Source organism: Hesperophylax consimilis, chromosome 25 (assembly GCF_061612785.1).
Source record: "Hesperophylax consimilis isolate HC1 chromosome 25, BYU_Hcon_1.0, whole genome shotgun sequence".
Classification (NCBI taxonomy): Eukaryota; Metazoa; Arthropoda; class Insecta; order Trichoptera; family Limnephilidae; genus Hesperophylax; species Hesperophylax consimilis.
The window spans coordinates 12,738,600-12,746,227 of record NC_142860.1 but is presented as its reverse complement, the minus strand read 5'-3'; positions in this window follow the sequence as shown (position 1 = coordinate 12,746,227).

Here is a 7,628-nt window from a genome sequence, read left to right as displayed (position 1 = left end):
ATCTCTGGCTTAGTTCACGACGAAATATGGAACACGACGTATGAAAAAGAGTCGCAGTAGTTCCTCAGGAGAAACGGCAAAAAGAGAGATAGATGATTTTCTTTTGACGTATTAATTGTTATGAGTGTCTCTAGAATTGAGTTGAATACTCTATATTGTCAATGCTTTTTTTGTGTACATAATATTCAACGCTTCTTAGGGTAGTCATAGATTATTATTTTTTTAAATGAAAGTATTGTAATTTATTTTATAAAACAAAGTTATTGTTTTATGTTTTGACATAAAATATTTATGTGTATATATTTATTGTAGAGTATCGCCATATTTGTCGGACCCCATTCCAAAATTTGGCTTTGCAGTGACCATCATAACATTTTTCTGATTAATATAAATTCTATCAAATTAAAAAAATCATTAGTTTAATAATTAATCTAGTGCTTGATCTAAGTTTGTTTATTTTAAAATAAACAAAAAAGCGCCCTTTAATAATTTACAAGCGTATTTTAAAGGAAAAAAGCGCTAGTTTTTTGTTCATAAATATATAAAAAAAATTTAATTCTCGGATCAGGCACTAGTTTTTCATACTTTCAATATGCTCTATAAATTTAATTCAAATCCGTCCAGTGGTTTTTGAATTACAGCGGTCAATGACTTGCGAAAACATAGTCCAACAAATATGGCGATAACTTGGTCTACAATAAACGTATTTTTTTAATTAAAATAGAGTATTATCCAAGGTTGATATTTTCAGTTGCGAACATACCAAATACAAGAGGTCCATAAAAGAATATTTCTTTGATGGTTTATGAATAATGTTTATGTCTCTATTGTTTATATCTCCATTATGATTTGATTTTTTATCTTCAACCTCTCTCCATGGCTATAAATGTATTGTATTGTAAATTTTTCATTTTATATAATCTTTTGTTTTGTATAATTTTTTTTAATTCATATTCCTTTCTTACAATTTTAATTTACTTATTCCATATTATGCTGTCTCAGTAGAGGTAAAGTCACAAGGAGGAAATTCATAATTGGTTTTATTTTACCATATAATACTTTTTTACAAACTGATTAAATGTAAACTGTGGATTTCCCGAAAATGAATAGATAAATAATTTAATAACTTTTTAGTATTTCTTTAAAACAATAAATTAAACTACTGTCAATTTACTTAAAATTTAAAACACTAATTTTTTCACGCCGCTGACTACCCCTAACTGCTCAACTTACTATGGACTAAATTGGTAATAAAATAATACTATTTATAAAAGCAATGTCGTTCGTATTTATCAACAAAATACAACAATGTTGATTTTACGGGTCACAACTTCCTAATCCAAAATAAGGGCACTTTTTGTGTTGTAAATTTGTAAGTGCTGTACTTGTACTTTGTTACCGTCGAAAGCTTTTAGTGTGTAATGTATCGCGTAAATCAATACTGTCCAAAGGTTCCACACATCCGGGATAATATCCCATCAGCCTGGATCACCGTACATATGTTCGGTTTAATCCGTGCGAGCCTTTAATCTGACCTGCTTACTGCGGGCAACCCACGCCTGAGGGATGGGGGTTGTACGCAGAAGGGGTGGGCATGTTTTTGTTGTTGTGTTGTTGATTACAAATGTACTCCATTTCGCGTCAGCTCCACACGAGAATTGAGAATAATAATTTCCCCCATGGTCTATGTCATCTTTTAGGGTGTTTTAAGGAGATAAAGGAGAGTAAGTTCTGGGAAGGAAAAGGGCGTGAGGGATGCTTAAGAATCTGGGGTTTGGTGTGTCCAGGAGTGAAAGAGAGTCCTGTTGAAGAGATCAAAGAGTCTTCCTTAACCAGTTCTCCCGAACCGGCCAGCCACGCAGTAGGTAGGTAGATGTATCCGCCGCCTAGACAAACCTGAAAAACACCCCTACTAAGTTACCAAACGTAGCAAACCACTTATGGTGACATATTGCAGAGGTATTTTACGAGGCGTCAGTGCCCTCACCCATCTTCCATACAGAAAATTAATTGCTCCTTGTTTTACGATAATTTAAATTTTTGGTAATATTAAAACCTCATAAAAAACTGCCACGAGCCAGTGGGCATCCCAATGTGGTATTTTCAAATATGAGGGATACTTTCAAATACGTGATGAATATTTAAAAAAAATATTTTATTATTTTTCCAAATTTTGATCTTCTAGCAAAAAACATAAAATTTGACTATTGTTGGAAATAATTAATTTCTAAATTATTAGGTATCTATTAAATGGTATGACCTAAGAACCGTTACAGGTGGCTGCTGATCAGTCAAACGGTGATAACCCAAATTTAGGTCTCATCGTTCAAAGGCCCAATCCATGGCTGCTTAAATATATTTTAATTCATACTTTATGACTAGTTTTAATATATCCTATCCCCCACTTGGCTGCGGATAATTATAATAACAGTGAAAATAACCTATTTGAAATATGTTGTGAAGCTGAAGGAAGTGTATTGAGGAAGGAAATGGTAGAGAGGAAGATCTATAAAATGAATATAAATCTGATCACTAAAAGCCAATAAAATACATTGTGGACTTTTATGATGACGATCTGTTTTTTTTTTAATCTCCATAAAAAATATTATGGAAAAAAATTGTTTTTTTTGAAAAATTTCGTAATTTTTCCTCCACATCAGAAGAAAATGATTTCTTTATATTCCCGGTGGGCGGTGTGGAAGTCGTAAGGTAAAAGAGGGGAGATACCTATTTTTTCTATCTGTAGGCTCACTTGATTTAGAAAATATGCCTTATTTTGTTGCTTAAATGCCTTTCCTTTGTCGAGATAAATTGATTCAAGCTGGACCGTTTTGTAAAATTATTTCATAAACGGTAGGTTTACACATTTATATATATAAAGGTGATTATTGATATTTAACTAGGCAAATAAAATACATTATTTTACAAGGGATTGTATTTTTTGTTGTGATAAATTATAATATGAATCTTTTTTGTTTTTGTGATAAATTATACGTGCATATTTTTGTTGTTGTGATAAATTATAACTTGAATCTTTTTTGTTGTTGTGATAATTTATAACTTAAATCTTTTTTGTTGTTGTGATAAATTATAACTTGAATCTTTTTTTGTTCAAAAAAAAACTATTGTACCCATTTTTTTATTTATCCACATAACGTTGGTTCCGTTTAAATTTGTTTCGTTATATCGCAAAAAAAAAAAAATATTATACAAAAAAAATTTAAAGCATGTTATAATAGTAAACTGATAAAAGGAATATGAAACAATATTAGTAAAACATATAACAGTAAACTGATAAACTGAATATAAAACAATATTAATAAAACATTTAACAGTAAACTGAATATGAAACAATATTAGTAAAACATGTAACAGTAACATCAAATAATATAGAAACTAAAACAATACTACATGTAAGACAGTATTTGTTATATTGTGGGGAGTGGGGAGATTATGATGATTGTAAGGAGATCAACAATATTCAGATTGAATTACTAAACACGTCTGACGTCATTTAAAGTAACGTAACCTTTCGAATGTTATTGGTGATCTTTCACCTTGGCGAAACTTAAAATATCTACCACTCTGGTTTTCTCTTTGATTAAGTTATTCTTACCATCTTTTGCAAAGCACTATAACATCGTTTTCAAAAAATATAAGTAAGGCACAGCGCACACAGTCGACTTGTGTCGCGGTGACAGTTGGGCAATTATTATTTTTCTAAAACGCCCTAGTGTCGAGTCGCCACATGCGTGATCCATATCGATAACGCAATTAATTTTAAAATAGAATCGCCCAACTGTCGCTGCGACAAAAGTTGCTTCTTTAAATCGATTGATGACTTTAGCTCGTCGATGATTTATATTGCTAACATTTTATACATCGATCGCTTGCGGTAATAATATGTAAGTGAACGGATGCACAGCTGTAGTGCCAAGAGATTCGCTACGGTCTGCATGCGATGACCATCGGTCCAGCTCGTCAGTGCAACGTTCTCGGTCGACTGACAGTACGCGTGGTACACTATATCCAGCCTTAGAGTCGTAGCTATCAATTTCAAGGAGAAAATTTTGCTCTGTCATAATCAGCGAACAGAAAAAAAGTGTGATCTACAATATAGAGTTGAAAGAAAACTAATGAAAATTGAGCTTACTTTGGGCGAACAAACACGGGTAGGTACTATTTTAAAATTGGACTTTTTTTATAATAATTCTTGATATTTGAATGCGTCTGATTTTTAGGGCGGTATATAAAAGCGTTGGAAGTGGTTTTGACAGGTGGATTATTGGCGGGAAACCCGGCTTAGAAGAAAAATGGATTGGAGCAAATGAAGGTTTGGAAAAGGTTTAGATTTATAATCTGTTGTGAAAATGAAATACCAAGCGCAATTTGAGAATGAAAAAATACCGGTTATTCACCATCAAACCTTAATGTAATTTTTTAATACATCTATTTATATTTCACGTGATATTACACATATTTGTCGCAATCACGTATATATACGCATTTCTCTGAAATCCTTGGGCAGGAAGGTTCATTGATCTGACACAAAAAAAATCTTTGAAATTGTCTACTAGCCGGAGAGTGAAACTTGGACAAAAATGAAAAATATATGTGTTATGGTAAAAAAAAATCTGATTTTTTGATACATTTTCCTGAGATTGTCTTTTTTTGTCTCGTAAAAATTGGAACTTTTTTATGTGAATACCGCTCCAGCGTCTGCAGCCAGTGGGCCTATGACATTTCCGTTTGGTGTATGTTGATAAGCCGAATTATATAGGGAAGGGAAGAAAATGGGGTGAAGGGAGGTTAGGAATTACCTGGTTATTCTACTATAACTGGTCACCTAACACGGCTCAAGCCATTTCAAGCAAAATTTTGACTCTGAACTCTTGGTCTTTCACCAGGGCGATTCATCTAGTATCTACAACTCCGAATGTTTAAGCAACTCCGAATTTTTAAACAACTCCGGATGTTTAAACGTGTACTTTATTTGTAGTTTAAGGAGGTTCTATAAGAATAAGGTTAAAATAATGTCACAGTTTTCGTCCTCTCCACGATGGCGTCGCGTTTGGGATAGAATGACTTCAGAGGCGTTTAGACCTTTTGAAGTTTATACGATTTTAGACGTTACCACTCTTCGGGTAAGTTCTACCTTTCGACAGCAGATTTTTTGTATGTATGACTTGACGTAGCGTGGAAAAAAACTTTTGAAATTCTATACACGTCTTTATATTTTTTTTACTTTTCAAAATATAATATATGTACCTTCTGAAGTTACTACATTTACCCCCGAACACTCTGTACATGCAGGAACGTCAAGTAAGAAAACAAAACAGTAGGGAAAAAAAATAATTTGTGGTTTTGCATTTCGATGCACCTTATCCTAAGGGTAATGGAATGTCTGCAGCAGATAACTAAATCAAGTGGCAAATATCAAAAAGAGATGTGAGATAGCTTGAGGTTTCAAGTATATGAACAATTAATTATATATCAAATTGCATAGCAATAATAATAATCTGTGTATTTAATATTATGTATACTTATATTTATATTGTAATTAAACAACCTGTTGACAAACTGCTTAATTGCAGCTTAACTGGATAGTACTTTTGAAGTAAAATATATATTTTTTAAAAGCGGAAAATTCCTACCCAACATTGAAATCAAATCGATGTTTTAACATAAAGACTTTGATCACTACCATTGACACAAATACCTGCTATAACATCCTACCTTTTGTAAATTTACAAATCCTTAATTTTTCTATTTTTCTATTTTTTAACCTTTTTTTCTTAATTAAATTTGTAAAAACGGAATTATTTGTTTTTTATAAACTGCACTAAACAAAATAAGTATACCCACGAACTGGCGATGCCTATGGGGGATTTTTTTTGGTATATATGCATACTGTTCTATTATATTTTTTAATTAATTGCATCATTTTATTTTCCCTTTCTTAAAGCTACCTTTTTTTTATTTTTTATAGTACCTTCTTTACCTGTGAATGAAATGCTTTTTGTAATACTATAATAATTTTAATAATGTAATACTTGTTTTTGTAATACTTGATTTTTGTAATTATATTTTTAGGCATGTAACAAAAGAAAATTATTAATTTCAAAAAATTAATAAATAAACAAAAAAAACATAATGAATTAAAAAAATATATTTTATCTTAAATGAACACTTTCTTTAGTTTAAGAATCAACAGAATTCGTTTTATATTCCTTTTCTTTAACACTGGCATCACCAAAAACTGAGGAATTCTATTGATTGACAGTGTTGATCGGCAGGTGTGGCATCACAGTATATTGCAAAAACAGTTGATACTAAAAAAACTATTTATAATAGTAGTAATACTTTTTAAAATATTGAAATTTAGGTATCACTTTTATATGATTATTATTCACTCATTTAGCGAATATGTGTCTTGGCATTCTGATATATTACGTAAGATCAGATAAACGGAAAAATAATATTTGTAGCAATAAGATTTGAAATAATATTTTTTTATTCAAATATTTTCAAGACTTGCAAAATATTATGTATTTCAAACGGACTCCGATAATCATTTAAGTCTCCGTAGTTAGAGTTCAAAAAGAAGAAGAAGATATTTTGAAAGGAAAATATGTTAATACAAATTTTGAAAAGAGTGCGCTAATATTTGAGAACGATAATATTTAAGCGAAAATTGTGAAAATATTTAATAAAACACAACTTTAAAATAAAGTAAAAAATCTTTCGTCAAATGCAATAGTTGTGTTTAAAGCTACACTGTAATTTTTTCATGCCTATAACATATTATATAACAGACCAAAAAGTGTTGATAATACATTTTGGAGCACACTTTGCCATATTTTTCTATCGAGGAAATTTTAGATAATTACCATTTCGGCTCTACAAATGTATAGATATTGTCTTCAAAAATAACTAATTAACTTAAAAACTTAAAGAAAACGTGCTATAAATCGGTAGAAATTCCAAATGCGGGGGCTAAACAATGTACATTTACAAATTTAATTTCTCATTTTTTTTATAATAAAGATATAAAAATAGATAACATCTACACTTTTTCAAACCATTACTTATTTCAAATTACGTTTGAATGTACTCCATATACATGCACTTGGAATACGGGGGTTTCGTGTAACAGGAGCCTATCTACAAAAACACAGTTTTCAGAAAACGCAAAAAAAAAAATTGAAAAGTTCCGAAAATAAGTGTTAATTAATAAAAAAATTATTAACGTATACATTATTGCACTCCTTACATCATACATAATTTTTAAATTATTTTAGACTTGTCATAAATAAAATGTATATATATTTACGTAAAATGTCACAAATCAGACTGTAATATGCAAGTGCTTTGTAGGTTATGTTTATTTGGTTTCTTTTATTTATTTATTTATTTATTTTTACATTAGATACATTTTAAGCAGACATAACAGTAATAACATAGCATTATGAGAGCATATATTTAAAATGAGTAGGTACAAGTGTTATTACGTTTTGTTAGGTTGAATTTAGTTCCTAGCTAGGCAGATTGCCTGTTCTGAGGAACCAAATGTTTGTGAAATGCCAAATGTAATTTAATTTTTACTCTTTTTCTGAATTACATTATTC